Raw genomic sequence first — 18,889 nt, forward strand, 5'->3', positions numbered from 1 at the left:
AGAATCCCAAATAGGAAGACATTTAAACCATTTAATTTAAAATTACAGTAGTTAATTTCCTGAAGAGAAATTTTCTTGAGTAGAAACACCTATTTCTAGAACATGGCTGTCTGGCAGCCAATCATGATTACACTAAGAGATTAGCTGTCCTCAGTAGATATTTCAATCAAAACTTAATCATTGTTTAATAACATATGGAGATGTGTCTTTCAGTTTTGATTACATACCCTAGTTATAATTACAAAGCATGAATGAGGTTTTAACAATTGATTTTCTGAATATAATCATTCTACCAAGGCATTGAAGAATGCATTATCATATCAAAACAAAAGGCCAAGTCAGGATTTTCCCCTGACTTCTAATTCCATTATTTCCATTATATTCATTCAGTTTACTATCATTAAGTCTAAAATCACAGCAATAAAGTACATGCTAACTGTTCAAAACAGTATTTCCTGAATTGGACTCAGAATTTAGTGTTTATTTTCTGAAGTCAAAATGTACTTGCTAATTAAAATAACTAATTAATAGTGCTCTTCAGTTAACAGCACATTAATAAGCTTTCAAAAAATATTGGATAGAGGCATAAAACTAAATACCAATACCGAAGTCTGAATACTTCTAAAATGGTAGTGGTAAGGTACCACATTGGTGTGTTTTCTTTTATAGACTTGTGCGTTTAAATCACATTAGAATAATTAGGATCTCTTTATGCTGTATTTGTGTATAAGGTTTTCTCTATCATCTCTCTAACTCGACACATCATTTATGGCTGCCTTTCCTTCCTTCACTTTTCAAGTCACATTTTCACTTTCAATCTTTGTTCAGATTGATCTTTGCTGAAATAAAACACTTGGAGGGATTACTGATTAGCAAATGTAACCTGGTGGACCAGATCCTATTTGCCCTCAGTGAGTGATGTCATAATGTCTGTAACACAGCCTGAAAGGGGGAAAATGAGTTAACTGCATTAAAAGCCATCTATATGGTGATGGCTTAATTCAAGTAAAACCCACAATAAAAGCAAACAGACAACATAAACTGTTAATGTTTTGGATTCTTTATTCACGAAGAGACAGACTATTAAAGCATATACATAGAGAGAAGGTAATTGATATACATGTGGCATTCAGAGATCAACTTCTTAATGTTTTGCTTTTTTGTTTGCATGTGTTCAGTGTGAGGTTATTTGTGGTTTCCTGGGAATCTTAGGTTTCTTTACTCAGTGAGGTCAAGTGCAATTGTCTTTATTAAAGAAACATTATACAGGATGTTATTTACTTAAGGTGAGGCACTCGGGTTTTTTATTGCTTCCATTCTCTTGTTCCCCTATCATGTTGCTGCTTCCTTTAGCACAGCACAGTGATGACACTGGAGAAAATCTTCCTGTAGATCTATGCAGTAGGAGTGTTTTGAATGTACGGTGTTATTCTTCTTTCATTTTGCTGCTTCTGTTTATGGTATATAGAGAGCAGACAGGAGAATCTAATAGGCAAATGTTGGCTGGTGCTTGTCTTTACAGTTTATATATATATATATATATATATATATATATATATATATATATATTGTTTAATTTCATTATTCAGTAAAATTAGGTGTAAAATGGATAAGGAATGCTTGTGGACCATAGGTGATGAAAGAGGTAAGCATGTATTCTCACTCTTCCCTTCTGTTTAGTTAGCCCCCATCAAAATTCTCCACTGCACCAGTACACATCTCTTTACTATGATTTAGGAAATATACATATTTTTACTCTCATATTAGTAGTTGGATTTGAGTTGCTTAATCTTTGAAGATATTAAAGAATGCTACATAAATATCTAGCACTTAACTTTGCTTCATATAGTTTATGATGTCCTTTGCTTTTGTTAATTAAAGTGATCCAGGTTCAATTATACACGGTTATTCTTCGTAGAGTCTCCAAGGAAACTCTGAGCTTCTATTGTTCTCATTTCCCTTTTCTGTAGTTGAAGCCAGCAGAATGGTTATGGCCTCTATTCACTAGCAGGCATGAATGTTTAGCTCCTGATGTGAAGCTCTATCATTTGTGTGTGTTTCATTCTAGAAGAAATCCCTCTAACTGAAAAGGTTGCAGTTCTTGTGACATGAGTTTCTCTTATGCACCAGACAGAAGACCAAGGGATAAAACTTTCTACTTCTGTCCTTGCAAAATGGGCAGAAATTATTTAACAATTGAAAATTCTCCTTTTTTTGTTGTTTTGTTTTGCAATGCTGGGGATTGAGTCCAAGGCATCATCCACATTTGGCAAGTGTTCTATGACTTAACTAGTTGTAAAAAAAGTCTACTCCCAGAACATATAGGAGCAAATTTTATTGTTTGTGATAATTTTAGAAAAAAAAACAACAATATCCCAGACAGTGTTTTGAGTCATAGTGGGTATAACCAACTTGCACAGGGAAAGATAAGACTAGAGCTGGTTGGACAAATATGAGCTTGTTACCTTCTCCACACTATATTCAAAATGTCAATCAGTATTATTGTTTTCTAAATATAGGGTATGGATAATGTTATTTGAAATGTATATTATATTAAAATCAGCTTACTTAAAGCTTTATGGAGGACATTGGCAAATATCTTGACAACATCCAATAGCAAAAATGCCAGTTTCAAGTAGAGGACACATGTACCTAAGACTAAAATTTGGTAGTATTCATTGGAGAAATTATTCTTCCTCAAAAATAGGCCACTCAAATTATTCTTATTTTCTAGTTTTTAGAACTTGATAAATGATATTTTCAGAGTACATGTGGTTGTTATCATTTGGGACATGAGGCTCTTCTCTTAAGTTGCCTTAGATTTTTGATGGTTCCCTTGCTGCTGTTTCTGTTATGGCTGCACAAAATTGCAAGCTGTGTTGTGCAGTTGTTGATCTTCAGTTCTTCCAGTATCACTATCCAGATCAGAGGACAAAGTATCAGTGTTCCAGGACTGTGTGTTTAAGTTTGTATGAAAACTGGGTCATCATGCAGTCGGTTCATCTGTAGTATGACCACAGTAATTAACTTTTCTGTGATCCGCAATTCGGAATAAAATTGTAAAGCTACCAAAATACTTGAATCAGTAAGGGAAAATGTACTTTCTAGCAGTGAGGAGGATGTGAAGACATATTGGTACATACCAGGTCCTTACAGATATATTTCTTGATGGACTTACATGAAATCATTCAATTCAATGTTATAAGAGAATTACTGTATGTTGTAAGGAAGCGGCCTGTTTATTTCCCGGCTGCTGAGCCCCGAAATAATCACACAGAAACTATATTATTTAAATCATGGGTTGGCCCATCAGCTCCAGCTTCTTATTGGCTAACTCTTACATCTTAATTTAACCCATTTCTAGTAATAAGGCTGTGGCTTACCAGGTAAAGCCGGTGTCTGTCTCGCAGGACTACGTGGCTTCTCTCTAACTCTACCTTCTTCCACCCAGCATTCAGCCTAGATTTCCCACCTACCTTTATTTCCTGTACAGGCCCAAGACAGTTTCTTTATTAACCAATCATATTCACAGCATACAGAGGGGGAATCCCACATCAACTATATTTGAGATTTATGATATGAAATTTTCTGGTTGTCAGTGAGTAGATACCTGTTTGTTTTGACAAGAAATGTGCAACTTTTAAATTTCCCAATGAGATAAATAAAAGCAAATGATAAATGCAGAAATAGAGGTTAGATGAACTTAACAAAACCCAGAGAGTTTCATTCCTTTCCAGTGTAAACAAAGTAACTTCTCTCGTGAATCTTGTTATGCAATCTGAATAACATCAAGTAACGTTTCTTTGAATTCTTTGAAAAAAGATGACATTTTGTTTCAAACACATGGGCTAGAAGTAATGCTGGTTTAAGAATATTCATACCATGTCACTTAATAGTAGAATATTAGACAATTAGGTAGAATACCAACAAGATTCTTTTCAATTTTCATTTGATAAACTTACTGCAATGAACTAAGATCAAGAATAAATTTCCATCCAACCATCTTTGCTTTAAGTTAAAGGAACATTTTAATACTTGGCATTTGAGTATTTTTATATCTTTAATTAAAGTGAGTTCTTTCCTGGAAATTAGATCTTTGAAGGAAAGAAATGTTGTGTGGAAATGATTGGCAAGGTCAGTGGAAGTAACAGGGTTTGGAGTGAAAGACAAAGTCTGCAGCGAGTTGAGAGTAGGCAGAGGATTAGCCATATTAGTCAGAATGTGTGGCCTGAATCACACTCAATGAAATGCTTACTGGAGAAGATGAAATGGAAATAATTTTAAAGTTCTTATTCAATGGGTTTTATATGGTCATAAGCATAGTATATTAAACTTTCTTACTGAGCATACAACATTCTAATAGCCCTAGTGTATGGGAGAAAAGAAAAGGAATGAAAGCTCACTCAGTTAAAAATATTTAATCTTAAAGAGATAAATGAATGGTAATAAAATTATAGTAACCTTGTGGAATAGCATATAGCTATCAAGATTATATTCATATTTAGACCATATCCATACACTGAAATGTGGCTATAAAATGATAGTGATAATGCATAAAATAATAATAACATAGCATAATAATAGTAATAATACATATAAAATGATAGTAATAATATTTAAAATGTGCACTTATGCTGATTAAAATTGAAATAGAATTTCTGATGTATTTTCACATTTATAGACAAGTGGAGTTTTTTCCTATAAAGATTCTTTAAGTGTAAAACAAAAACAGCGTATCTTAGACCTAGAGAGATGGTTGCGAAGTTAATAGTAATTGTCAATCCTCCAGAGGACCTGAGTTTAATTCTCATATCCACATGGTGACTCAGAGTCATCTATAACTATTCCTGTCTTAGGGAAATTGGGTGTCCTCTTCTGGCTTGGGGCTCCACTATGCACGTACTGCATAAGCATATATCCAAAAAAAACCACCCGTATTTCTTGAAAAATAAAATGTAGAAAAACAAACTAACTAACTGATCGTATTAACTGGAAGTAAGTACTCCTATTGAAATTTGTCAGATATGAAGCACCTGGGGGAAAACACAAGAAAAACTGATTCAACATTGAACTTGCATAGTTCAGAACTTTAAAGATAGGAGAGCCAGAGAAGGATGAGGTCAATAGTGGACATTCTGCAGAAGATTAGAAACTTTAGAGCAAGTCTCTACACCCAAGGAGAACCAGAATGGACTGGAAAGAAGCAGGAAGGCCATCACTGGAAAGGACATAATGAGAATAAATAGAGATGGCAATGTGTGTGGTTATGTGCCTAGGAGTATTGTATTCATTAATTTCAAATTGTTGGGACAAAATACTTGAGAAAATCACCTTAATGAAGCATTATTTTAGTAAAGTTTGGGGACATAGCCTGTCATGGTGGGGAAGTCATGGTACCAGGAGCTTGAGGTAGCACTTCACACTGAATTTACAGTCAGGGAGCAGAGAGAGATTGTTGGTATTCAGCTAGCTTCCTCCTTTATATTCAGTCTAGGTGCCAACCAATAGAATTGTGTTCATGACTGTATTTAGAATGCACCTTTCTATTTCATTTAACCCAGTCTAGAAACTATCACACAGACCTGATCAGAGGGTTGTTTCAATAGTGAGATTCAATCTTATCAAGTTAACGATCCTCATAAACTTTCCCAAATATATATCACCTAGGTGGTGGTTGGGTACAGCAAGTTAAATGATGGATGATCCTGATCATAGAGTGGTACAGATTTTATTTTTCATGGGAATAATGTTAAATGATGACCTTTGTAGTAATTGATGGGGTTGACTGTACAGAATATCTAGGCAGGAGTGTAGTGGGAGTCTGCTTGTTAGCTTCCTGGACACCCAACAGCTCAGACCCAAAATAACCACACAGAAACTGTATTAATTAAGTCACTGTTTGGCCCATTAGCTTTATCTTCTTATTGGCTAGCTCTTACATATTAATTTAACCAATTTCTAGTAATCTGTGTATCACCATGAGGCTGTGGCTTACCAAGTAAAATTCTGGTGTCTGTGTCTGGCAGGGCTACCTGAATTCTCTCTGATTATGCCACCTTTCTCCCAGCATTCAGTTTAGTTTTCCCCACCTACCTAAGTTCTGCCATATCAACAGGCCAAGGCAGTTTCTTTATTCACCAATGGTATTAATAGCATACAGAGGGAAATCCCACATCACAGGAGAGAAAGAAGTCTAAAATAATTCTCATGCAGGAAACAAGAATTTGACATGGAAGTTTGACTCTAGGAGGACAAGTGCAATTAGTGTTTCTTTATTGTTTAAGCAAAGTATTATTGGGAAACCTTACAAACCTACACAAAAATTAAAATAGCCATACATTCTTTACCCATATACACTAGTTGTTTGCCGAGAGAGTTTTTTAAATTATGAAATGAGATAAAATTGTTTTCATGGCTGTTGAGATATTTTCTCTTTTGTTGTGTTAATCAAATGAATTGCAGCGAACATTTCAAACATCAAGTCAATCTGTTTTAAAAGAAATAAATAGTATGGGCCTCCCAAAGAACTTTCAGCATGATATGTCATACTTTTGATATTTGCCACAAAATATTTTTGCTTAGTTTTGCTGAGTATTCCTGTGCCTTATTCATGAATGTCTAGTTACTTTTTTGGTAGCATCGGCCTCATTAGGTTATATGAGAATGACTCTTGATTTATAAGATGGCTTCAACAGTTATTTGAACTTGGAATTCTGTTTCTTGAACATCAACAACTTGATGTATTGATTTTTTTAAAAAAAAAACAATGGATCCAGGACTATGGATTTCTTTTCCTTTTTAAGTCAGATTTGGTACTTTGTGTATTTTGAAGAGATACATATATTTCAACTAACTTTTAAATTTATTGGCAGGTAATTGTTCATAATCATTTAGTATTATTTTACTCTCTTCAAATTTTGATAGTAATATATTTTTGAGCCTTCTGATTTGTTTAGAGATTTATCAGATTTATCGATCTTTGCTGTTTATTTGATGTTGCTTCATTCCTTTTATATTTTCTTTGTATTTAATTTGTTTCTTATTTCTTTATGTAAAATATATATACTGGATTTTAATACTTTTATATAAAGGCATTTCTCTATAGGTATAATCACCTTAGCAGCATAGGAAAAATTTTGATAGATTATGTTTTCACTTTTAGTAAGTCAAAATATGTCCTATTCCTTCTGCATTTTCTTCTTATACTGGCATTACATAAAAGCATGTTACTTAATTTTCAGATATTTAAAAATTTTATATTTAAAATTAAATTAGTTTTAAATTATATGTTAACAGTCAAAATTGTAGCTTCTTCTTTGGTACTGGATATTGTGTAGCAGTTTCCTCCAAGATCGAAACTGTCCATTTTACAGGGAAGCTGGTTAAGATTGAAAGTAAGCAACAGAAAATAGCTTCAGAAAGTCCCTGAAACTGATCAGATTCACCAGGTTCATCCCTCCTAAAGAATATTATCAACAGCATAGACTGCTAAGAGTTACAATCAGATGAATCAAGTTTCAAAGAAGACTGAGACCAGGCAAGTAGCCTAGAAGCAGAAACCAGCCAAGCTGTTTGGAAGAGATTCAGAACTGAGTCATCTGCAAAGGATGCTTTCAACCTGTTGAGCTGCTTGCAGTCTATGCGGTGTGCCCTAAGTTCCTAGTTTTAGTGAGCTGATATCTGTACTGGGGTAAGCCTGGGTGATGCAGCTGTCTTTTGGTTGCTTGTTCTTTTAGTAATCCCTCTACCATATTCCTGTAATTATTCCTAATGAACCTCACTGGTTCACCAAGTTAGACTATGATGGTATCTGTACTCTTGTCTGTAATGGGATCACTATCTAGTGTTTGTGTGTGTGTGTGTGTGTTGTGTCTCTGCAGGGCTCTGAGAGCTGTAGGAAAGCTTGATAAGTACTCCACCATTAAGCTATAATCTCAGATCTCTCCCCCTCTCTCTTCTTTCATCTCAGTTTGAAACAGGGTCATAATAATTGTCCAAGTTTCCTTGAACTTATTCTTTAAAGTTTTTTTCCATATTGTGTATTTTGGTCGTACAATTTCCCCTCCCCAATTCTGCCAAAACCCCACCCCAACCTCTAATTCTTTCTCTCTCTTAAAAAAGAAAGCAAGAAAAATGAAAACCACAAAGATGCTAGTACACACACACACACACACACACACACACACCCTAAAAACCCAAACCAGCAAAACAAAATGTGGTAAAGAATAAGTTCACATCAGATATAAATTCTTGTAGCCCTGGAAGGCTTTGAATTTGTGTTTTTCCCCTCTTCTTCCTGAGTTGATGAAGTCATGGGCCTGTGTCAACATGGGCCAGCTAAAACTGTGCTGATTCCTAGAGTACTATATAATATTTGATACTTTCATCGTCCATGAAATGTTTACATCAACTTAAACACATTTTTCTCATAAAGCATCTGTTGTTCCTTATTGTAAAAACTTTAAAAATACTTTCTTCTAGTTTTTGAAACATAAAATATTTTATTAATATATTGTTTTTTACAATTTCTAATTTAATTATATTGTGTGTATGTTAGAGAAAATACAATTTAGTATTTCAACTGTTTGTTGTTCTGTTTTAGCCTATAACCCTGTGCTGGCTAGTGTTATGTCAACTTGACAAAAGCTAAAGTCATCTGAGATGAGGGAACATCAATTGAGAAAATGTGCCCCAAAAGATCTGGCCATAGTGCATTTAACTAGTGATTGATAGGGGAGGGGTGAGCCTATTGTGGGTGGTGCCATTGCTGGGCATGTGATCCTGGGTTCTGTAAGAAAGCAGACTGAGCAAGCCATGTAAGCGAGCCTGTATGCAGCACCCCTCCATGGCCTCTTCATCAGCTCTTGTCCTGTTTGAGTTCCTGTCCTGACTTCCTATAATGATGTGGAAGTATAATCCAAATAAACCCTTTACTCCCCAAGTTGTTTTAGGTCATGGTGTTCATCATATCAATAATAATGCTAACTAGGACATACTCTATAGGTGAACACTGCATATGAACAATTAATTTTTACTACATATTAATTAGTACTTATCATTAAAGTCAAGGTGATTGATGATATTTTTAGTGTCTTTACACCCTTGCTGGCTTTGTGATACTCACTGAATAAAATAGCCAGATAATTTTTATTAATGTCTAACTATAATTGTGGATTTGTCTTATTCTCCCATTACATTTGTCAGTATAGCCTCATGAACTTTAAAGCTCTTGTTACACAAATTCAAAATTGGTTTATTCAAAGAGTTACCTTCTTTACTTAAAAAATTACTTTGTCTATGCTAATATATCTGCTAGATGATGTAAGCATGCTGTTTATGTGATATGTCACTTCCTATTCTTTTTAATTGACTTTTGTAGTTTTAAATGTGAAATGTGTTTTTGTTGACCACATATTACTGAAGGCTGCTTTTTATTCAGCTTGAAAATCTTTTCTTATTAGGTAAAGAATGTAGTTTATTTACCATGAATAAAATCTTGGTGTGTTTGGGAGTAAGTTTATTCTATTTTTACATATTTTCTATTTGTCCTCTCTCTAAAAAATTAGATTTTTTCTAATCATTGTTGTTTACTTGTTGTCCATTTGGTCACAAAGCCTCAAATATTTTCTTAAAGACTCAGTCTGCTATAGTGCTGACCATGTACGTCCTTCACATTACACTGTCTGTTCAGGATAGTAATCTGCCACTACATGCTTCACTCCTGAACCACTATATATTTGATACTTACTTCTATTTTCCTGCTTGCCTATCCTATATCCCAAGTCATAATCCATATGTTTTATACTTGTTTCTTTTCAGCTCACCTGTATAATAACTGTACCATAGCATACATTATGTTTGGGGATCTATTTGTAGTTGTGTTTACATAATCAAATCTTCTATATTTATTATGCAAAGGTCTTGCCCTTTCATTAGTTTTCAAGATAATTAAGAGAAATGGAAAATACATTTTTAGTATTTTTCACAAATTTACTATTATGTCGGCTCTATTTTATTTCTGATAATTTGAAATATTTTGTCGCCATTTTTTTTTCTCACATTAGAAATAGTCTACTATTTTTTGTAACAGATATGCTGGAAAGTTTCATTTTATTTAATCTGAAAACAACTTTATATTATCTTAGGTTTCAGGATTTCTTGCCCTGTGTATAAGTCGCTGGCTTGGCAGCTTCACTCCTCTCTGTTATCATCATATAATTTCTAATGAGAAAGCAGTGGTCAATCTTATTTTCCCCATCTGTGTGTGGCGTCTATTCTTCCTTGACTGCTTTTGACAAGCTTGGCTTTTAGAACATTGAGATTCCTGAGTTTGTTACACTTTCTGTATTTATCATGCTTACAGCTAGGTAAGACACTTGAATCTTTTACTTGAAGTTTCTCATCAAATTTGAAAACTGATTGCCTTTCAAATATTTTTCTGCTCTGGTATTGAGCTCAATGTGTTTGTAATTCATCTTCTATCTTTGTTTGACTATTATATACTGCCCTTCATGTAGTTTGTTTGCTACCTCATCATCTTCTGAATGACAAGTTTTCCTGTTACCCTTTGATATACTGCCATGATCTGAGAACTCACTTGTTCACCGTCATACAGAATATTGGAATATAATTAGAAATCATCAGCAAAAGCAACCTTAGAAAGTGCATGGCATTTAAAGATTAAATAGAACACTTTTGCATAAATCCTGGCTCATCGAAGGATCCAGAGAAGAAAAGGTTAGCACAGCCTTTCAGGTCTTCTATGGTATAGCCAAGACAGTGGGAAGAGGAAAGTTTGTAGTTAAAAGTCTTGTTATTTAAAAAAAACCAAATATATCTCAAATAAATAATGTAATGATGAACCTCAAGGCTGTAATAAAACAATACAGCATGGTAGTGGCGTGAAAACATACCGAATGCTCCACAAAGATGATAAAGATCTATCCTCTAAAAAACAAAGACTTATCCAATAAACAGTGCTGGCAAAATTGCATATTTACTTGTAGAGTAATAAAAGTAGATCTGTAACTCTCACCTTGCATAAAAATTAACTCAAAATGGATCAAAAACCTTGACTTAGAACTGGAAATGCTAAAACCACTGGAGAAAACAGGGAAGATACTTTAAGATACAGGAATAGTCAAGGGCTTTCTGAACATGATTCCAATACTACGAGAAATAGCACAATTGACATATGGGATTGCACAAAACCAGAATGCTTCTACACAGGAAGTGTATCAGTAGTGCAAATAGACATCTCACAGAAAGAGAGAGAAAACTTTAACTGATAAACTTCAACATGTAGTTAATATCTAAAACATGCAAAGAACTGCAAAAATAAACACAAAGAAGAAACATGATTAATATGTGCTTGTGAAAATGCTCAACATCTTAACTTTCCAGAACGTGCACATTAAAATTGCTTTGTGTCCATCTTACCCATTTAGCATGTCTAGCAAGCAAAAGACAACAAATACTGGCAAAGATATGGTCAAGGAACAACCTTTATTCACCGCTTGTAGGAGAGCAAAGTATGAAGACACTATGGCAATCAGTGTGGAAGTTTTGCAAAAAAAAAATTAAAATAACTATCCTATGGCTTACTTACACTGGTCATAACCAAAGGCTCATATCTTACCACAGGGACACTTAGACATTCTTGTTTGTTGCTGTTGCATAATTCACAATAGCAAGGGAATGGACTCAATCTAGATATCCATAGTAGATGAATGAATAAGAAACACAACAGGGTTTCACATAGCTATAGAGGAAAATGAAATTTGAAATCTGCATTAAAGTAAATGGATCTGGAAATTAAGTGAGCTAACTTAAGCTCAGAAAGACAAACGTAACATGTGGTCTTTTTATTATCATTCCCCAAACTAACTTATTAAGTGTAACATAAATTGTTTCAGATGGAGTGTGTGTGTGTAGCAATGATTAAATATACTTTTCAATTGGCAACCATATTAAACTCCCTATTCTCCGAGTTAATATGTTTCTTCACATAACTGTTAATTCTTGATTATATGCATCTTCCTTGTATTCATAAATGCTGTGTAGCATTTTGTTGTTGATTTTAAAATTAAATATGTGATGTATTTATGGAGTCTAGACTTTTGTCTTATGCTTTACTATTTAAAAATGATCTGCAAGCCAGGCAGTAGGGATGCATGCCTTTAATCCAGCACTCAAGTGGCAGAGGCAAGCAGATCTCTATTCCAGGCAAGCCTAGTCTACAAAGTGAGTTCCAGTTTTTTTGAAACCCTGTTTCAAAAAAGAAAATAAATAAAATGGAAAAACATAATAAAAATTATTCTGCTAGAGTTTCCCTATTGCTTATATCCTGGTGGTATAGACAGGACAAATTGGAAATGTATACCGTTTCCATTTAAACTTCTAAAGTCCCTAACACATTTTCAACTAATGTAAGTATACTAGCTATATTTCCACTAACAATATTAGAGTTCTCTCACTACACTCTCAATCACTGTATATAGTAATATAAATTCTTGTTTATTAAATTCTTAAGTTGCCTATGATGAATATGCTCCTTGGATTCAATGAACTCTACAGGTGTGCATGCTTATCTGTGTACGTCTGTATGTGGATGCATGTTTGTGTGTGAGAGATGGACAGAGAGAGAGAATATGATAACATGAATGACTCAGTAGAAAGGAAAACATGTGTTTCCTTAAGTTATGCAACAAAAAACTAGAACAGCTAATGTGAGTGGATAACTAAGTTCATTATTTTTGGTTATTATGTAATATCAGCAATACTAAATATGACTGCAATTGAAATATTGGAGGCCTGTATGACACGGCTTCTTTTAACTAGAAATGTATAGATAATTGGACTAATGGAAATAGTTCATGAGCTTAAAAAATTCTACCCAGTTCTGTGTCCTTGTCTACATACAGAAGTTAGAAAAGTTGGTATCGCCTTGGATTTATTTTATCCACAACACTGAAGAATGAGAGAACAATCAATAAAAATTGTATCTTCTCTTAATTTTGATTTAGGACTTACGCCATCCACAAGAATAGCTAAGAACTATAGTGTGGGCTCCTTCCTATTTTTGCTTTAGAATGAAAGGCCATTGTGTTTGCTAGAGAGGAGTTTTGAATTTCTGTTATTTCTGCTAGGGTGACTTTTCATCATAACCCAACTCATGTAGGCATGACAGGGGAAACTGCATCCCTTGTGACTCTACTGACTTCTACAGGTGTAATTTGCACTAAATGAAATACGTGCTCTGCAAAGCACACCCTTAATGCTTGCTCTAGTTTCTCCCTTGGGGAAGCTGATACCCAAAGATTTCTTATAATATTCAGGGTACCCCCAGTCCGTAAGAGAGACATTGCATATGTAGTGTACCACATTTCATATTCTAATTAATGCCCTATTTTTCCTTCTATGTATTTATTTAAAGCCATCATAGAGAAGCAGAATATTTTCTGAGGAATGAGCAGACTTTCTTCCTTTGATAGAAATGCTTTGACATTCAATGACCTTCCCCCCAGGCAAAGAAGAGTCAGCACAGCTTCCCTCTGCCTGTGTGACTTAGGGGAGCTGTACCAGAAGTGAGCTCTCCCCAAGTGGCTACAGACAAGAAACATGGTTTTTCAGAGATTCTCATTAATCCCTTGAGATGAATAGCAAGTACTTGGCATTGTTGCTTTGTGGGGGAAAATAAGGCAGTAGTTGTAAAAAACTAAATTCTGCTAAGGAATGTCATAGATACATGATGATTATTAGTGCACTAAGCATGCAACCAGACTGTGTCACACGTCTTTTCTGGGTACCTTGTACAATGGACAAAGGTATGCTCTTTGCTCTCAGAGAAGTCAATGAGTCTCAGACAAAGAGAGACAGTAACGTGAGTTATATGTTGCTACATGTCATCCACTTTGCTAAAACACATGGGTCTTCATAATAAAGAAATCACCAATCTAGGCAGGCCCTACACTTGTTGACTTTTATAGATATAGAGACAGATGCTCTTTATCTTTGAGCTCCTTGAGTGGTTTAATAATTTGACCACTTCTCTCCAGCTAATTAGTGGTAAGGCCAGATTTCATCCCAGGTTTATCTGACTGCAGTATCTTGCTATTAAATACTTTGTCATTCTGTACCTTTGTGTGTCCATCACTGCATTTATTTTCCAGTCGAGATATTTAAAGGGCAGAGAAGGCAAGTTCATCTGAGGTCTCCAGCTATTCAGAGGCAAATCCAGATCTCAAATCACTGTCTGACTCCCAAGTTCAGGCTCTTGTCCTTAAAATATGGCTATGTCTTATAAAAGATGTAAAATAGTCCATATAATGGGAGAGGCACAGATATAGTTCTGATGAAGAATATTTCCTTTCTGTCATGGGATCAGAGTTATCAGGGAAGGCTTCTTGTGAGAGATGCCATTTGAAATCAAGTGTGAAAGTCTGGATTGAGAATAGTGATGAGACAGTGTTCCCAGAAGGGGACAATAGCAGCGAGTGTGTGGGTGTATAAAGTGATCGCTATTTCTGAGCACTAAGCAGCCCAGATAGTGAAAGACCCAAGTTGTTAGGAAACATATTTGCACAGAAACAAGCAGCTAGACAGATGGTGCTTCAAATATATCTAGCTCCTGTTTTTAAAGTATAGGAAATATATTGAGAGTCTAAAAAAGAAATGTAGGTTGTGGTGTATCAGTTGGCTGGGAGAGGAGGAGACAAGGTTGCTGTGACATTCGTGTCCTGGCTCCAGGTTTTGTTTGAGTGCTTCCCATTAGCTGTAAGAGGAAGGGCCAATCACAGCTTCATTTTCAACTCCAAAATTATAATTTGAAATAAAAGAAGTTACTGACTAAGTCATTTTTGCCAATTATAAATTGAAGTTTACTTTTCTGTCTTCCTCCAATGTTCAGCTAAGTGGAACGAATGATTTTCAAAAGGAAATTTATTTCTGGTCTTTGAATTACCAGCAGGTGGCAGTGTGACACATTCCTTCTATAGAAGTGAAGTAGCAGGTTTTTTTTTTTTTTTTTTTTTCTCCCCCATCCCTGCTTGGCTGTCTCCAGAGCCTGAAATTAGAAGGACGAACTGTTTTTCTTGTCACCAGGCTGTGATTGGCCTAATCTTTACACACCCTTCCTAGGAACCAGACCCTCTATGATGTGTTAGTTATGAATGCTCCTCGGCTCAGGGAGTCATTGGATCTTTCTGTTTTTCTTAAGGAGAGACTGAAAAGCATAGCTCAAGTTACTTTCTGAGCAGTTCTTCACAGTTAGGACTTCAAAGTCTAAAGGCATAGAAAGGCCATAAGGTTGGCAGATTGTCCTTCTGACAGCCCCACCCCTAGCCACTCTGCTTTTAAAATGCTTGCTTCCTTACTGGCATCTAGTTCTCACCAAGGTTTGAATAGTATCTAAAGCGTCCCATCCTGAGTGAGGTAATCCAGACCCAAAAAGATGAACACGGGATGTACTCACTCATAATTGGTTTCTAGCCATAAATAAGGGTCACGAAGTCTGCAATTGGTGAACCTATAAAAGTTAAATAAGAAGGTGAACCCAAGGAAAAACATATAGTTATCCTCTTGCCTATGGGAAGTAGACAAAATTGCCGGGGAGAAAAGTGGGATCTTGGGGGTGGGGTGGGTTGGGGGTAAGGGGAGATGGGGAGAGAAAAGTGAGAAGGGGAGGATGGGGGAACTTGGGGAAAAAGGATGATTGGGATAAAGGAAGGTTGGATAGGGGAGCACGGAAGCACAATTCTTAGTTAAGGGAGCTACCTTAGGTTTGGCAAGAGACTTGAACTTAGAGTGCCTCCCAGGAGCCCAAGGCGATGTTCCCAGTTTGTCTTGATCTTACTCAGAACCTTTTTGTTCTTTAATAGACCATATCCAAGGTAATCTTTAAGACAGTCCAGGGTGCTAGGTTTGGACATAAATGAGCATAAGGCTATTGGACCCATTCCTTCTTAGCCGTCTAAATCGCAGAACTACCACGTTCTACTAATGTAAGGGCAGACGTACGTTCCAAATCTCCATTCCTCTTCATTGTTCCCACTGCTGACGTCCTTCAACCTTTTATCTTTGCCCTCATGTACACCGTACACGGCTGCAACCTGAAGCCTCTGGCTTTCAGCTACTCCTCTGCTACCGCTCGTCTTCCATAACACGTGCAGGGTGGGGGGGGTTAAATTGTAGATACTGTGTGATTTGTAAGTATTTATCTAGTCATCTAATAAATATTTATTGAGCAAGTGCTTGCTGTCAGATAGAAAGATGTTTCCCTATGAAACAGACACCTTTCCGTTCACTACCACACATTAGATAAAATTCAAAGTGTCTTGTGGCACACGATCTGTGGCATGTCCGATCCTTCTTGGTTTATTCCCTAATTCATGTTCCACAACATACTTGGTTATGCACTATTTTTATAGAAATATAAAATATTTCTGTCATGTGTATATAGATATAAAAATGTCCTCATATGTATGCATACACATGTTTTCAAACACATCATATATAGAACATATTGTAAGTTTCAGGTGCATTTCAAAGTAGCAAAATTTAGCAATATAGTATAGTATAGAATATTGTATCTTTTAGTGTCCTGATAATGTTGCTGACCATGAACTGAAACTGACAGTACCCAGTGCCATGAGAGAGTGTCATATCACATGTCAGTAGTGTGGAAAACGATCAACTTTCAAAATTTAAAGCATGCATTTTCCAAATGAATATTCTTGTATTGAAAACTTGTAAGTTGAAGCATTTTAAGTTGAAGACTATATAAAAATCCACATTAGCCCCAGGTGATATCAATCTTGTTCTGTAGCCCTCTCATAGAGCATACACAAATCATCCCGAGTTATTTATCATTCTGAAAAAGAAATCTTCACTTCTGAGCTCTGGATATTTCATCTTCTGCTTTGCTTCAGGTGTAAATCCTTTCCTACTTTCTCTTTGTCTTCATAAAACTGCTCATATTTAAAGACCGATTTCAAGCCTTGTTTTCTCTGGGTAGGTTTCCTTGGATTCCCCCTTCACATCCTGTTCTTCCAGCTAGAATTAATTGTCTCTCTTCCTCTGTGTTCCTGTCACATTTTGTTTGTGCTTCTATGCTAGAATTGGTCGTATTAGGATTTAGTTGTTTGTATATCTTCCCTTTGTACTATGTCTATGAACTTCAGGAAGTCAGAAATTGTTGCTTTGATTTTTTTGTTTGTAGTAGACAGCCTTCCACATCATAGTTGATCAATAAGTCCATATTAGATGGTAAATACTTATAGATTGTTTAACCCAAATTGCTTAAAGAGCAGAGTGTTTGTGGTAGAAAGTTATCGAGCAACCTGAATTTCCTTAGCATCATACCTGGCAATTTGGAATGATGGCTAAGATGACTGAGTGCATAGGCTTTTGTGTTTTGACAAGAAGGATTTAATAGTGTTGCCTCTGAAAGTCCATCTTCATCAGGAAACACATACACACACACGCACCCACTCACCCGTGCTTCTGCTTCTGCTGCTGTCCATATGTCTCTGTCCATTTCCTTGTTCTGTGCATAAGAACCTGGAAGCCTTGTGGAGGTGCTCTCTGAACCCAGTATTTGCCAATATCAAAGGGTATCTCAAGATATATATTTTAAATTCTCTTGGTCAGCCATGTACTTTTGCCCGTTCTTTTCCTAATTGTTTCTTTATATTTTGGAGTAGAGCTTGTGGATGGCACTAAAATGTCATTTACCCACTTGTCCTGCTACTTTGAAAATAACAGGAAACATTATTTCTAGTGAATGTCATGACCAGGATGCTATAGAAAAATATTACCAGAGGCTGTGACAATTTGTTGCCAGAATGTCATTGTGTTTGCAATTATTTTCTAGTCTGAATAGGGCCTTTCTACTTCCTCTAAGAAAGTGTGAGTTCAGACCCCCTGTGTTTTGAAGCCCAGGGTGTAAAGGTTAGCTGCTTGCCTATAAAAACAAAAGGATGAACAGCTCTGTGCCCTGCATAGTCTTGCTTTCCTCTTTCCTAACGTGATTTTAGGAACTATTCCTCTGTACTCAATTCGCTGAATATTTAGATAAGTTTTGCCGTACTCTGACCTCTTACTGGTGTTCCTCAAAGAGACTTGTATCATCAGACTTCTTGGATTCTCCTGTGCACATTTCATGCTGCCCTTTTTGGTGCTCGTAGTGAAGGCTTTGTTTGCCATTTTCACATTCTTAAATATTTATGCTACTTTGAATGTCCACTTGGGAAGGCAAGAAACCAAGAATGATCTTTTGCATTACTTTGCATAAAATTAACATGTTGATTTTTCTACAAACCCATAGGTTACAGATTAATTTACATAAACCTGACATTCAGGAAGCTCAACCTTTACCTTGTCAAAGAAAATGAAATAAGTCAAGACAATTGAGAGCAAGTATATATTTAAAGCACCAGAAAATGAGATATGCAAAGGGTAAAACTTAATTGTTCCAATCAGAGAATCATCATCATCATCTCTCGTCCTCCTTCTTCTTCTCTCTTGAAAGACAGGTTTTTGCTAGGTAGCTGAGGCTGGTTTTGAATTTGAGATCCTCCTGCCTCAGTATCACAAATGCTGAGAGTTACAGGCATGCACTAACTCACTCACAAAATCTTAATGTATAAAGGCATCAGAATTATTTTGTCCCTAATTTAGGAATCCCACTGAGAGTATACCACAGCCGTGATGATCCAGAGGACAGTTTTATTTTCAGAACAAAATGTCCACTGAGGCAGATGCTTTAATTTTGGAAAGCTTTTGATTATAGGGAACAAATCTGCTCTTTTATACATTTCTGTTAATGGATCGTATCTCTGCCTCCTGCAATCAGTCTAATCCATTTTAATCGGAATTTGTAGTTGATGGA

General features: G+C 35.7%; 1 protein-coding gene across 1 annotated transcript in view; it reads left to right on the forward strand.

Moving 5' to 3' along the window:
* Il1rapl2 (interleukin 1 receptor accessory protein like 2) overlaps positions 1 to 18,889 on the forward strand; it is a 1,189,456-nt gene that overhangs the window by 71,499 nt on the left and 1,099,068 nt on the right. The gene's annotated exons all lie outside the window — the stretch shown is intronic.

The sequence above is a fragment of the Microtus pennsylvanicus genome, chromosome X (assembly GCF_037038515.1).
Source record: "Microtus pennsylvanicus isolate mMicPen1 chromosome X, mMicPen1.hap1, whole genome shotgun sequence".
Lineage (NCBI taxonomy): Eukaryota > Metazoa > Chordata > Mammalia > Rodentia > Cricetidae > Microtus > Microtus pennsylvanicus.